The sequence below is a fragment of the Phyllobates terribilis genome, unplaced genomic scaffold, assembly GCF_046119375.1.
Source record: "Phyllobates terribilis strain yellow unplaced genomic scaffold, ASM4611937v1 Scaffold_1__5_contigs__length_1240528914, whole genome shotgun sequence".
In the NCBI taxonomy this organism is placed as follows: Eukaryota; Metazoa; Chordata; class Amphibia; order Anura; family Dendrobatidae; genus Phyllobates; species Phyllobates terribilis.
In genome coordinates this window covers 417,379,306-417,395,407 of record NW_027362761.1, presented here as the reverse complement: position 1 = coordinate 417,395,407, position 16,102 = coordinate 417,379,306, and the positions used below count along the sequence as shown (strand labels likewise).

Genomic DNA, 16,102 nt, shown 5'->3' with positions numbered 1-16,102 from the left:
GGCCATACATATAGGAAGCTGACGGCCATACATATAGGATGCTGACGGCCATACATATAGGAAGCTGACGGCCATACATATAGGAAGCTGACGGCCATACATATAGGATGCTGACGGCCATACGTATAGTGTGCTGACGGCCATACATATAGGAAGCTGACGGCCATACATATAGGAAGCTGACGGCCATACATATAGGAAGCTGACGGCCATACATATAGGATGCTGACGGCCATACATATAGGAAGCTGACGGCCATACATATAGGAAGCTGACGGCCATACATATAGGAAGCTGACGGCCATACATATAGGAAGCTGACGGCCATACATATAGGATGCTGACGGCCATACATATAGGATGCTGACGGCCATACATATAGGAAGCTGACGGCCATACATATAGGAAGCTGACGGCCATACATATAGGAAGCTGACGGCCATACATATAGGAAGCTGACGGCCATACATATAGGATGCTGACGGCCATACATATAGGATGCTGACGGCCATACATATAGGAAGCTGACGGCCATACATATAGGATGCTGACGGCCATACATATAGGAAGCTGACGGCCATACATATAGGGTGCTGACGGCCATACATATAGGATGCTGACGGCCATACATATAGGAAGCTGACGGCCATACATATAGGAAGCTGACGGCCATACATATAGGGTGCTGACGGCCATACATATAGGATGCTGACGGCCATACATATAGGAAGCTGACGGCCATACATATAGGAAGCTGACGGCCATACATATAGGATGCTGACGGCCATACATATAGGAAGCTGACGGCCATACATATAGGAAGCTGACGGCCATACATATAGGATGCTGACGGCCATACATATAGGATGCTGACGGCCATACATATAGGATGCTGACGGCCATACATATAGGATGCTGACGGCCATACATATAGGATGCTGACGGCCATACATATAGGAAGCTGACGGCCATACATATAGGATGCTGACGGCCATACATATAGGATGCTGACGGCCATACATATAGGAAGCTGACGGCCATACATATAGGATGCTGACGGCCATACATATAGGAAGCTGACGGCCATACATATAGGAAGCTGACGGCCATACATATAGGAAGCTGACGGCCATACATATAGGAAGCTGACGGCCATACATATAGGAAGCTGACGGCCATACATATAGGAAGCTGACGGCCATACATATAGGATGCTGACGGCCATACATATAGGAAGCTGACGGCCATACATATAGGAAGCTGACGGCCATACATATAGGAAGCTGACGGCCATACATATAGGAAGCTGACGGCCATACATATAGGATGCTGACGGCCATACATATAGGAAGCTGACGGCCATACATATAGGAAGCTGACGGCCATACATATAGGAAGCTGACGGCCATACATATAGGATGCTGACGGCCATACATATAGGAAGCTGACGGCCATACATATAGGAAGCTGACGGCCATACATATAGGAAGCTGACGGCCATACATATAGGATGCTGACGGCCATACATATAGGATGCTGACGGCCATACATATAGGAAGCTGACGGCCATACATATAGGAAGCTGACGGCCATACATATAGGAAGCTGACGGCCATACATATAGGATGCTGACGGCCATACATATAGGATGCTGACGGCCATACATATAGGATGCTGACGGCCATACATATAGGAAGCTGACGGCCATACATATAGGAAGCTGACGGCCATACATATAGGATGCTGACGGCCATACATATAGGATGCTGACGGCCATACATATAGGAAGCTGACGGCCATACATATAGGAAGCTGACGGCCATACATATAGGATGCTGACGGCCATACATATAGGGTGCTGACGGCCATACATATAGGAAGCTGACGGCCATACATATAGGATGCTGACGGCCATACATATAGGAAGCTGACGGCCATACATATAGGGTGCTGACGGCCATACATATAGGATGCTGACGGCCATACATATAGGAAGCTGACGGCCATACATATAGGAAGCTGACGGCCATACATATAGGGTGCTGACGGCCATACATATAGGATGCTGACGGCCATACATATAGGAAGCTGACGGCCATACATATAGGAAGCTGACGGCCATACATATAGGAAGCTGACGGCCATACATATAGGAAGCTGACGGCCATACATATAGGAAGCTGACGGCCATACATATAGGATGCTGACGGCCATACATATAGGATGCTGACGGCCATACATATAGGAAGCTGACGGCCATACATATAGGAAGCTGACGGCCATACATATAGGATGCTGACGGCCATACATATAGGATGCTGACGGCCATACATATAGGGTGCTGACGGCCATACATATAGGGTGCTGACGGCCATACATATAGGAAGCTGACGGCCATACATATAGGATGCTGACGGCCATACATATAGGAAGCTGACGGCCATACATATAGGGTGCTGACGGCCATACATATAGGATGCTGACGGCCATACATATAGGAAGCTGACGGCCATACATATAGGAAGCTGACGGCCATACATATAGGGTGCTGACGGCCATACATATAGGGTGCTGACGGCCATACATATAGGAAGCTGACGGCCATACATATAGGAAGCTGACGGCCATACATATAGGATGCTGACGGCCATACATATAGGAAGCTGACGGCCATACATATAGGAAGCTGACGGCCATACATATAGGATGCTGACGGCCATACATATAGGATGCTGACGGCCATACATATAGGATGCTGACGGCCATACATATAGGATGCTGACGGCCATACATATAGGATGCTGACGGCCATACATATAGGAAGCTGACGGCCATACATATAGGATGCTGACGGCCATACATATAGGATGCTGACGGCCATACATATAGGAAGCTGACGGCCATACATATAGGATGCTGACGGCCATACATATAGGAAGCTGACGGCCATACATATAGGAAGCTGACGGCCATACATATAGGAAGCTGACGGCCATACATATAGGATGCTGACGGCCATACATATAGGAAGCTGACGGCCATACATATAGGAAGCTGACGGCCATACATATAGGAAGCTGACGGCCATACATATAGGAAGCTGACGGCCATACATATAGGATGCTGACGGCCATACATATAGGAAGCTGACGGCCATACATATAGGAAGCTGACGGCCATACATATAGGAAGCTGACGGCCATACATATAGGAAGCTGACGGCCATACATATAGGATGCTGACGGCCATACATATAGGAAGCTGACGGCCATACATATAGGAAGCTGACGGCCATACATATAGGATGCTGACGGCCATACATATAGGAAGCTGACGGCCATACATATAGGATGCTGACGGCCATACATATAGGAAGCTGACGGCCATACATATAGGAAGCTGACGGCCATACATATAGGATGCTGACGGCCATACATATAGGAAGCTGACGGCCATACATATAGGAAGCTGACGGCCATACATATAGGAAGCTGACGGCCATACATATAGGATGCTGACGGCCATACATATAGGAAGCTGACGGCCATACATATAGGATGCTGACGGCCATACATATAGGAAGCTGACGGCCATACATATAGGAAGCTGACGGCCATACATATAGGAAGCTGACGGCCATACATATAGGATGCTGACGGCCATACATATAGGAAGCTGACGGCCATACATATAGGTGCTGACGGCCATACATATAGGATGCTGACGGCCATACATATAGGAAGCTGACGGCCATACATATAGGATGCTGACGGCCATACATATAGGATGCTGACGGCCATACATATAGGAAGCTGACGGCCATACATATAGGAGCTGACGGCCATACATATAGGATGCTGACGGCCATACATATAGGAAGCTGACGGCCATACATATAGGATGCTGACGGCCATACATATAGGATGCTGACGGCCATACATATAGGAAGCTGACGGCCATACATATAGGAAGCTGACGGCCATACATATAGGAAGCTGACGGCCATACATATAGGAAGCTGACGGCCATACATATAGGATGCTGACGGCCATACATATAGGAAGCTGACGGCCATACATATAGGAAGCTGACGGCCATACATATAGGAAGCTGACGGCCATACATATAGGATGCTGACGGCCATACATATAGGAAGCTGACGGGCCATACATATAGGATGCTGACGGCCATACATATAGGAATGCTGACGGCCATACATATAGGAAGCTGACGGCCATACATATAGGATGCTGACGGCCATACATATAGGAAGCTGACGGCCATACATATAGGAAGCTGACGGCCATACATATAGGAAGCTGACGGCCATACATATAGGATGCTGACGGCCATACATATAGGAAGCTGACGGCCATACATATAGGATGCTGACGGCCATACATATAGGAAGCTGACGGCCATACATATAGGATGCTGACGGCCATACATATAGGAAGCTGACGGCCATACATATAGGAAGCTGACGGCCATACATATAGGATGCTGACGGCCATACATATAGGATGCTGACGGCCATACTATAGGAAGCTGACGGCCATACATATAGGATGCTGACGGCCATACATATAGGAAGCTGACGGCCATACATATAGGATGCTGACGGCCATACATATAGGAAGCTGACGGCCATACATATAGGATGCTGACGGCCATACATATAGGATGCTGACGGCCATACATATAGGATGCTGACGGCCAATACATATAGGAAGCTGACGGCCATACATATAGGAAGCTGACGGCCATACATATAGGAAGCTGACGGCCATACATATAGGATGCTGACGGCCATACATATAGGAGCTGACGGCCATACATATAGGTGCTGACGGCCATACATATAGGAAGCTGACGGCCATACATATAGGAAGCTGACGGCCATACATATAGGATGCTGACGGCCATACATATAGGATGCTGACGGCCATACATATAGGATGCTGACGGCCATACATATAGGATGCTGACGGCCATACATATAGGATGCTGACGGCCATACATATAGGATGCTGACGGCCATACATATAGGAAGCTGACGGCCATACATATAGGAAGCTGACGGCCATACATATAGGATGCTGACGGCCATACATATAGGATGCTGACGGCCATACATATAGGATGCTGACGGCCATACATATAGGATGCTGACGGCCATACATATAGGATGCTGACGGCCATACATATAGGAAGCTGACGGCCATACATATAGGAAGCTGACGGCCATACATATAGGATGCTGACGGCCATACATATAGGATGCTGACGGCCATACATATAGGATGCTGACGGCCATACATATAGGATGCTGACGGCCATACATATAGGATGCTGACGGCCATACATATAGGATGCTGACGGCCATACATATAGGATGCTGACGGCCATACATATAGGGATGCTGACGGCCATACATATAGGAATGCTGACGGCCCATACATATAGGATGCTGACGGCCATACATATAGGAAGCTGACGGCCATACATATAGGATGCTGACGGCCATACATATAGGAAGCTGACGGCCATAACATATAGGATGCTGACGGCCATACATATAGGGTGCTGACGGCCATACATATAGGGTGCTGACGGCCATACATATAGGATGCTGACGGCCATACATATAGGGTGCTGACGGCCATACATATAGGATGCTGACGGCCATACATATAGGATGCTGACGGCCATACATATAGGAAGCTGACGGCCATACATATAGGATGCTGACGGCCATACATATAGGATGCTGACGGCCATACATATAGGATGCTGACGGCCATACATATAGGATGCTGACGGCCATACATATAGGAAGCTGACGGCCATACATATAGGATGCTGACGGCCATACATATAGGAAGCTGACGGCCATACATATAGGATGCTGACGGCCATACATATAGGATGCTGACGGCCATACTATAGGATGCTGACGGCCATACATATAGGATGCTGACGGCCATACATATAGAAGCTGACGGCCATACATATAGGATGCTGACGGCCATACATAATAGGAAGCTGACGGCCATACATATAGGATGCTGACGGCCATACATATAGGAAGCTGAGGCCATCATATAGGATGCTGACGGCCATATATAGGGTGCTGACGGCCATACATATAGGATGCTGACGGCCATACATATAGGGTGCTGACGGCCATACATATAGGAAGCTGACGGCCATACATATAGGATGCTGACGGCCATACATATAGGAAGCTGACGGCCATACATATAGGATGCTGACGGCCATACATATAGGATGCTGACGGCCATATGTAGCACCCTGAGGATTCGGCTGCTACAGGGGTATTGCCCTCAGCAGAGGTGTGATATTCCACTCCCGGGTAAGGATGAGTGTGTGTTCCTGGCTGGAGTGGAGGGGGTGGAACATCCCAGTAGTGTAGGGGCAGATAGGGGGAGCAGCCTGGGTAAAGCTAGGAGCTCATTGGGTGCTGGTCACCTGAGCTCACACATAGAGGGAGTATTTAAGGTGGGCACCATCCTTAGATCAGGGTCAGTCTGTGAGACGTCAGTCAGCCACAGTCAGTCTGTGAGACGTCAGTCTGTCTGAGAGCCTGAGAAGCAGAGGAGAAGAGAGAGAGACCCAGAGGCGCAGAGGGGACCCCAAGATCCAAAATAAGGACAAAAGGGTGAAGGGTCGGCAACAGGGTACCGGATCCCAAGCTGGCAGAGGCTACAGCACACTTAGCCAGGAACCGGAGGTCGTGGGCAGGATCTGCCACGATCACCCACTAAATCCACCCGGAAGGCAGACCAAGAATAGGGTCAGGGAGCCCAGAGGAGCTGACCAACAAGAGGCCCGAGGGAGCCGGAACTTAGGTGGATCCCTGGTGGGAACGGCCAGAAGAAGGGAGAGACAGAAAGGAGCTCAGGACCACACTCCGGAGTTGCCTGGGAGTTGACCGAGTCCAGGACCTGGTGGACGCAGCACGGCTTGGGTGGTCACTGCTGTACACAGTGACCCGAGCAACACCAGTAAGTAAAACCCTGGAACTGCATTTATGTCTCTGAGTCTCCTTGCTGCACCTTCACAACCACCATCCTCCACGGCTGACCCCCTGAGGCTATACCCCTCCCGTTGGGGTTATACTACCTAAGCTGCACACACATCACCAGCCTCAGTGGACCCTGCTGCAGCGGCGGCCGTATTGACCGCAATTCAACGGGTGGCGTTAGTCGACACAAAAGAACATCTAGTAACATCATAAGGACTGGCACACACTGAGCTTGACACCCTGGGCACGGACCGGGTCACAGCCACTCGGAGACTACAACCCCCATCTGATCCGGCTCCAGTTATCCCCAACAACACTGGCCCAGGGGGCGCGTCAACTTTGGCGTAGTCGGCAGGATACGTGCCCGCAACAACCGGTACTGCGTGCCTGAAGAAAAGTTCACCGTTACCTCAAAAAAGAAGTCTCCCGCCGGTTCCGGAGGGTCCCCGCCAACGGACCCCATCACAGGTCGTTTCCCGCCGGTTGTCCGCCATTTGCAGCTTTTTCCCGCCATCCATGGAGTTTCCCGCCACTGGGAGACGATTCCCGCCATTTCCAAAGATTTCCCGCCTTGGGGGAGCGGACGCCATTATGGGCGTGCCAGAGGGTGGCAAGAGGCCACCTCCCATCGTGGGCCAGGTCGAAGAATGGCGCCAAAAGCGGAAACCGCGCCCACCAACAGAGACTGTGATGCTGGAAGTGTCCATCAGCGTAAGAGAACTGCCCCTGGAACTGAAGTTGCCCCGGGACCACCCTCGATGTGGGCGGAGACAGAACAAGAGAACAAAGATGGGTGTCGCCTGGAGCAGTCTGGAAGAGAGTCCAGAGAGAGCCTACCCGGAGATGGAGGGAGAGTCAGGCAGCACCGATCCAGTGGTCAGGAGCCTGTTGCAGGTCGCCACTCCAGAAGGCCTGCTGGAGATCCTAGCACAGCTCCCCCGAGACCGGGAGCGTGCACAGACCGCGCTGAAGGGCCTCGCACGGAGGATGGCCCGGGTGCAGCGAGAGACGTTGGCGGAGTGGAGCCGAGAGATGGCCCAGCAGACCGAAACCCGTCAGCGGAGCACGCCACCCGAGACGAGGAGACAGACCGCCTCTGAGGATGGTGCAGGAGGACTCAAGGCCGGAGACGGCGCCGAGAAGGGAGCCGAACGGACGGAGGCAGGTAAAGGGGACGTCTCTACCCCGAGCCGGGAAACCGCGTGCCTGCCCCAGCTCCCCGTCGCAGAGCCCGAAATTCCCCCTGCCGTGCCCGTCGCTGCATCGTCACCGCCGCCGACTAGGCCTCAACCGGAAACCGCGGCCGCGACCCCTGTGACGTCACACGCCTCGACCTCGAGCGTGGCCAAACAGGAAATACCATCGGCCTGGTCGCAAGGCCTAGTACCTCCGGGCGCCGCAATTCCAACAGCGCCCCCTACCTCCGCGGAGCCACCGGCCTGGTCGCAGGGCCGAGTAACCCAGGGCGCCGCCGTTCTTACGGTGCCCTTTGCCTTTAGGGTGCCCCAAGCCTGGTCGCAAGGCCTGGTCGACCCGGGCGCCGCTACCATCAACGCGCCCTCAACATCTAGAGTGCCGCACCTGGGTGAAAATCTATTTGCCCAGCATACGTGCCCGGATGGGCAGCCCTTTATATGGCCACCGGAGTTTCACCATCCCCGACTCCGGAAAGAGAGACCCCTAGACGAGCCCCTGATTCCGGCTCCGAAGCCTGTAAAGAGGACCTCGCCCCCGCTGGAGGAGGCACAGTTCGAGTGGGACCCCACTGGAGAAGACCTCATGGGGTTCACTCAGGCGACTCGGGCGGCCGCAGCAGAGCGTGCAGAGTGCTGCCGGCAGCAGCTCGAGGTCTTCGAGAGGGAGCGGAGAGAGAGGCGGGTCCGGGAACAGCAAGCGCAGATAAGGAGCGCGGATCAGAAGAGCCGGACCCGGAGGAACCCCCGTGCAGCCCACGGTCCCCGTGCCACCGGGACTGTAATTAAATTCCAACTGCAGCACGGTTGGGGTTTCATCAGGGATCATCACACCCCCGGCGACGTCTTTGTCACCCGCAGAGACGTAGAAAGCCATCTGCCGGAGGGACACAGAGGTCGTGACCTTTACCTGGGCCATGAGGTCACCTTCACCCGGCACAAGTGTGCCAAAGGACCCTACGCCCTCCATGTGCATCGCCTGACGGAGGAGGAGCTGCGGTGTGAGGAGGAGCAAGAGGACCCGGACGGGTCTGAAGAATCTAAAGAAGGAGCAGGAGGACGCCGTCGTTGAAGTACGGTAGAGAGAGACTGTACATAGTTACCCGTCAGGGTATAAGAACTGTTCTAGTTAAAATATAGTCCCCGTTGGGACCAGCCAATTGAACTGATGCCCGTGTGTCCCTAGTTCCTAATACCTGGCCGAGGACTGAGAGCGGCCATATTCCCCTTGTATATAGTTGCGCTTCCTAAAGCGCCCCCTACCGGTTTTATAGAGAACTGTTTTATTCCAAGAGAGACTGTCGCACTTTACCCGGTCACAAGTTGCACCGTGACCGGAGGAACCAGAAACAAGAATGTTATATATGAAAAGTTTATTGCTGATGATATATATGATATTTTCTATGTTTATGTTTATGAAAAAAAATTGTATGTTTTGGATGTTTATATTTTACAGCCCGAGGACGTGCTGTGATTTACCAGGGGGGAATGTAGCACCCTGAGGATTCGGCTGCTACAGGGGTATTGCACCTCAGCCAGAGGTGTGATATTCCACTCCCGGGTAAGGATGGAGTGTGGAACTGAGCTAGTAGGCTGCATGCACTACACACATCCCATTTCCGGGGAACAGACCGATGGTACTCCCACTAGAGAAATGTGCAGGTACGACAGTGTCTGTTCCTGGCTGGAGTGGGAGGGGGGTGGAACATCCCAGTAGTGTAGGGGCAGATAGGGGGAGCAGCCTGGGTAAAGCTAGGAGCTCATTGGGTGCTGGTCACCTGAGCTCACACATAGAGGGAGTATTTAAGGTGGGCACCATCTTAGATCAGGGTCAGTCTGTGAGACGTCAGTCAGCCACAGTCAGTCTGTGAGACGTCAGTCTGTCTGAGAGCCTGAGAAGCAGAGGAGAAGAGAGAGAGACCCAGAGGCGCAGAGGGGACCCCAAGATCCCAAAATAAGGACAAAAGGGTGAAGGGTCGGCAACAGGGTACCGGATCCCAAGCTGGCAGAGGCTACAGCACACCTTAGCCAGGAACCGGAGGTCGTGGGCAGGATCTGCCACGATCACCCACTAAATCCACCCGGAAGGCAGACCAAGAATAGGGTCAGGGAGCCCAGATGAGGCTTGACCAACAAGAGGCCCGAGGGAGCCGGACTTAGGTGGATCCCTGGTGGGAACGGCCAGAAGAAGGGAGAGACAGAAAGGAGCTCAGGACCACACTCCGGAGTTGCCTGGGAGTTGACCGAGTCCAGGACCTGGTGGACGCAGCACGGCTTGGGTGGTCACTGCTGTACACAGTGACCCGAGCAACACCAGTAAGTAAAACCCTGGAACTGCATTTTATGTCTCTGAGTCTCCTTGCTGCACCTTCACAACCACCATCCTCCACGGCTGACCCCCTGAGGCTATACCCCTCCCGTTGGGGGTTATACTACCTAAGCTGCACACACATCACCAGCCTCAGTGGACCCTGCTGCAGCGGCGGCCGTATTGACCGCAATTCAACGGGTGGCGTAGTCGACACAAAAGAACATCTAGTAACATCATAAGGACTGCCACACACTGAGCTTGACACCCTGGGCACGGACCGGGTCACAGCCACTCGGAGACTACAACCCCCATCTGATCCGGCTCCGGGTATCCCCAACAACACTGGCCCAGGGGGCGCGTCACATACATATAGGATGCTGACGGCCATACATATAGGAAGCTGACGGCCATACATATAGGATGCTGACGGCCATACATATAGGAAGCTGACGGCCATACATATAGGATGCTGACGGCCATACATATAGGAAGCTGACGGCCATACATATAGGAAGCTGACGGCCATACATATAGGAAGCTGACGGCCATACATATAGGAAGCTGACGGCCATACATATAGGATGCTGACGGCCATACATATAGGAAGCTGACGGCCATACATATAGGATGCTGACGGCCATACATATAGGAAGCTGACGGCCATACATATAGGAAGCTGACGGCCATACATATAGGATGCTGACGGCCATACATATAGGATGCTGACGGCCATACATATAGGAAGCTGACGGCCATACATATAGGAAGCTGACGGCCATACATATAGGAAGCTGACGGCCATACATATAGGAAGCTGACGGCCATACATATAGGATGCTGACGGCCATACATATAGGATGCTGACGGCCATACGTATAGGAAGCTGACGGCCATACGTATAGGATGCTGACGGCCATACGTATAGGATGCTGACGGCCATACGTATAGGATGCTGACGGCCATACGTATAGGATGCTGACGGCCATACGTATAGGAAGCTGACGGCCATACGTATAGGAAGCTGACGGCCATACGTATAGGATGCTGACGGCCATACGTATAGGATGCTGACGGCCATACGTATAGGAAGCTGACGGCCATACGTATAGGATGCTGACGGCCATACGTATAGGAAGCTGACGGCCATACGTATAGGATGCTGACGGCCATACGTATAGGAAGCTGACGGCCATACGTATAGGAAGCTGACGGCCATACGTATAGGAAGCTGACGGCCATACGTATAGGATGCTGACGGCCATACGTATAGGAAGCTGACGGCCATACGTATAGGATGCTGACGGCCATACGTATAGGAAGCTGACGGCCATACGTATAGGAAGCTGACGGCCATACGTATAGGATGCTGACGGCCATACGTATAGGAAGCTGACGGCCATACGTATAGGATGCTGACGGCCATACGTATAGGAAGCTGACGGCCATACGTATAGGAAGCTGACGGCCATACGTATAGGAAGCTGACGGCCATACGTATAGGAAGCTGACGGCCATACGTATAGGATGCTGACGGCCATACGTATAGGATGCTGACGGCCATACGTATAGGAAGCTGACGGCCATACGTATAGGAAGCTGACGGCCATACGTATAGGAAGCTGACGGCCATACGTATAGGAAGCTGACGGCCATACGTATAGGATGCTGACGGCCATACGTATAGGAAGCTGACGGCCATACGTATAGGAAGCTGACGGCCATACGTATAGGAAGCTGACGGCCATACGTATAGGAAGCTGACGGCCATACGTATAGGATGCTGACGGCCATACGTATAGGATGCTGACGGCCATACGTATAGGATGCTGACGGCCATACGTATAGGATGCTGACGGCCATACGTATAGGAAGCTGACGGCCATACGTATAGGAAGCTGACGGCCATACGTATAGGAAGCTGACGGCCATACGTATAGGAAGCTGACGGCCATACGTATAGGATGCTGACGGCCATACGTATAGGAAGCTGACGGCCATACGTATAGGATGCTGACGGCCATACGTATAGGATGCTGACGGCCATACGTATAGGAAGCTGACGGCCATACGTATAGGAAGCTGACGGCATACGTATAGGAAGCTGACGGCCATACGTATAGGAAGCTGACGGCCATACGTATAGGATGCTGACGGCCATACGTATAGGAAGCTGACGGCCATACGTATAGGAAGCTGACGGCCATACGTATAGGATGCTGACGGCCATACGTATAGGATGCTGACGGCCATACGTATAGGAAGCTGACGGCCATACGTATAGGAAGCTGACGGCCATACGTATAGGAAGCTGACGGCCATACGTATAGGAAGCTGACGGCCATACGTATAGGAAGCTGACGGCCATACGTATAGGATGCTGACGGCCATACGTATAGGATGCTGACGGCCATACGTATAGGATGCTGACGGCCATACGTATAGGAAGCTGACGGCCATACGTATAGGAAGCTGACGGCCATACGTATAGGAAGCTGACGGCCATACGTATAGGAAGCTGACGGCCATACGTATAGGAAGCTGACGGCCATACGTATAGGAAGCTGACGGCCATACGTATAGGGTGCTGACGGCCATACGTATAGGGTGCTGACGGCCATACGTATAGGGTGCTGACGGCCATACGTATAGGGTGCTGACGGCCATACGTATAGGGTGCTGACGGCCATACGTATAGTATGCTGACGGCCATACGTATAGTGTGCTGACGGCCATACGTATAGTGTGCTGACGGCCATACGTATAGTGTGCTGACGGCCATACGTATAGTGTGCTGACGGCCATACGTATAGTGTGCTGACGGCCATACGTATAGGAAGCTGACGGCCATACGTATAGGGTGCTGACGTCCATACATGTAGGAAGCTGACGGCCATACGTATAGTGTGCTGACGGCCATACGTATAGTGTGCTGACGGCCATACGTATAGTGTGCTGACGGCCATACGTATAGTGTGCTGACGGCCATACGTATAGTGTGCTGACGGCCATACGTACAGGGTGCTGACGGACATATGTATAGTGTGCTGACCGCCATACGTATAGTGTGCTGACGGCCATACGTATAGGGTGCTGACGGACATACGTATAGTGTGCTGACCGCCATACGTATAGTGTGCTGACCGCCATACGTATAGGGTGCTGACGGCCATACGTATAGGGTGCTGACCGCCATACGTATAGGGTGCTGACCGCCATACATACAGGGTGCTGACGGCCATACGTACAGGGTGCTGACGGCCATACGTACAGGGTGCTGACGTTGGTGGATTGGCGAACCGGGGAGATTATTAAATGGGGAGATTACTGCCATGAGAACTGTGCCAACCCATCGGTGACCCACAATCACGTGACGGGGTTGCCGATGGGCGGAGCCAACAACGGGTTAAATGCGGCTGTCAGAGTTTGACAGCGGCATTTAACTAGTTAACAGCTGCGGGTGGATCGCGATTCCACCCGCGGCTGTTGCGGGCACATGTCAGCTGTAAGAATCAACTGACATGTGCCCGGAAAACTGTGGGCTCAACGCCAAAGCCCGCACCACGGGGGGGGGGGACACGACATGCGCTGTACATGTACGGCGCATGTCATGAAGTGGTTAAAGTCCACAACGTGTTCCATAGGTCCTTACTTAAAAAATATGTGGAACCTCTTGAGCCCTCACCTCTACCATCGCCCCCAGTAATGGTTGATGGTAATCTGGAGTTCCAGATTTCGAGGATTGTAGATTCTCGTCTCCAACGTCGTTCTCTACAATACTTGGTGCACTGGAAAGGCTATGGTCCAGAGGAGAGGATGTGGGTTTCAGCATCAGAGGTGAACGCTCCCAGATTGGTTCGCTCATTTCACACCTCTTTTCTTGAGAAACCTGGCCCTGAGTGTTCGGAACTAGAGATGAGCGGTGTTCGACTAGAACTGTTCGCCAATCTCAAATTCGAGCTGTTTTGGGCGGTGTTCGAGTTGTTCGACGAACCCGAACGATTTGCAAAAAATTCGGCTGTTCGAGGTTATGTTCGATAACTGTTCGTGCACCAAAAGCGTGTCCTGCATGTCTGGCGCTATTTAGAGCACCAATCATGCAGGGATTGTCTGCCACTCACTGTAATGCCACAGCCATGGTGGTTGTGGCATTACAGTGATTGCCCAAATCGATGGGAACAGTGCCAACAGTGAAACATGAAAAGCCGGCAATTCAGCAGCGGCATACACCGGTACCCGACAATTTAGAACCGAAAGAATAGAGCTTCACACATAGATTAGATAGATATAAACATGTCAGCCACATATATACGAAGTACAGTGAAAGTGCTGCTTACTGTACTTGTCATTTAGCGTAAAGGATTTATCAAAAAAAATAATAGTGTTTTCATGCACCGTCTCTTTAAAAAAGCCGGCCGGCAATTCAGCAGCGGTACCCGACAATTTAGAATAGAAAGAATAGAGAATCACACATAGATTAGATAGATAGAAACATGTCAGTCACATATATATGAAGTACAGTGACAGTGCTGCTTACTGTACTTGTCATTTAGCGTAAAGGATTTATCAAAAAAAATAATAGTGTTTTCATGCACCGTCTCTTTAAAAAAGCCGGCCGGCAATTCAGCAGCGGTACCCGACAATTTATAACAGACAGAATAGAGCATCACACATAGATTAGATAGATAGAAACATGTCAGTCACATATATATGAAGTACAGTGATAGTGTTGGTTACTGTACTTGTCATTTAGTATTAAAACAAAGGATTTATTATTAAAAAAATTGGCGTGGGGTTCCCCTTAATTTTAGGCTCTAGCGGAGGTTAAGCAGACGGCTGGGGCAGATGTTTGAAGCCTGGGAAGGGGGTAATACCCACGGAGCTTCCCAGGCTACTAATATCAGCCCCCAGCTGAATACATAGCCTTTACTAGCTATTAAAATGGGGGACCCCCCAAAAAAAATGACGTGGGGTCCCCCCTAATTTAATAGCTAGCAAAGGCTAGGCAGACAGCTGGGGGCTGATATTAATAGCCCAGGAAGGGAGCCATGAATATTGGCCCCCTCCCAGGCTAGAAACACCAGCCGTCAGCCGCCCCAGAAATGGCGCATTCATAGGATGCGCCAATTCTGGCACTTAGCCTCGCTCTTCCACGCTGCCCTGGTGCGGTGGCAGGGGGTAATAGGGTTGGGGTTGATGTCAGCTTATAATGCCAGCTGACATCAAGCCCAGGTTAGTAATGGAGAGGCGTCTATAAGACACCCCCATTACTAACCCCATAGTCAAAGTTAAAAAAAACACAAACACCCAGAATAAAGTCCTTTAATTGAAATAAAGACACAATCCTTTATTGTTCTAAATTAAACCATACTTACCGTCACGCCCATTCCAGCTGAAGCCAACGATCTCCTGCAATAAAAGAAAAATAATAAAGCAACCTCATCCTTACCTTTCCATGGTTCCCACGACAGCTTCAGCTCAGCTACATCGAGATGACAGGCTGGACCGCAGCAGAACGCTGCCATCCAGCCTCTCATCCCGCAGACACTGAGA

The 16,102-nt window shown here is 51.5% G+C and overlaps 1 protein-coding gene across 1 annotated transcript in view; it reads right to left on the bottom strand.

The window, feature by feature from the left end:
* The window catches only part of TRIM36 (tripartite motif containing 36), a 132,006-nt gene that overhangs the window by 57,639 nt on the left and 58,265 nt on the right, over nt 1–16,102 (bottom strand). The window lies entirely within an intron of this gene.